Here is a 710-nt window from a genome sequence, read left to right on the forward strand (position 1 = left end):
CTTTTTGCTTTGCACTGGAAATTGCTTTTGTTGTTGTTGTTGATGTTTGTTTTTTTGTTTTTGTCTGTCATGGAGCTTAAACTCTGAACCTGGGCAGTGTCCCTGAGCTTCTTTTGCTCAAGGCAAGCACTCTAGCATTTGAGGTACAGCAACACTTCCAGGTTTTTTTTAGTAGTTTATTAGAGATAAGAGCCTCAATGGAGTCTCCTGCCTGGGCTAGCTTCAAACCGTGATCCTCAGATCTGTCTCCTGAATAGCTAGGATTACAGGTGTAAGCCACCAGTGCTTGGCTTGGAAATTCCTGATGATGGTGTATGGATAATACCTCTGGCATTTACCTGTCTTACACTGAAGAATTCCTTCTTCCTGTTATGCAGCACCTGGTTAAAAATATAGTCATGGTGAATTGGGGGCTTACAAAGTACATGACTCTCAAGAACAAGTAAGCTACATCTAGGCATACCAAGTTAGCATTCCATCACAGTTGGATTCTACACTAGTTCAAGATTTAGATAAGGCTGTGACAAAGGTGTAACTTGTCAACTTGAGTTGGAGTACAATAATAGCTGCAAACTTGTCACCATGTGCACTTGTACATACTATACTGTATTTACTGAGTTTTTAATGATGGTTGTGGCCATTTTTACCTTTAATAGCTTAACTCATCTGAATATCATTACTTCCTACTGTAGGGTAACATGGAAGTCATA

Source organism: Dipodomys spectabilis, unplaced genomic scaffold (genome assembly GCF_019054845.1).
Source record: "Dipodomys spectabilis isolate Male_0828 unplaced genomic scaffold, ASM1905484v1 ptg000178l, whole genome shotgun sequence".
NCBI lineage: Eukaryota > Metazoa > Chordata > Mammalia > Rodentia > Heteromyidae > Dipodomys > Dipodomys spectabilis.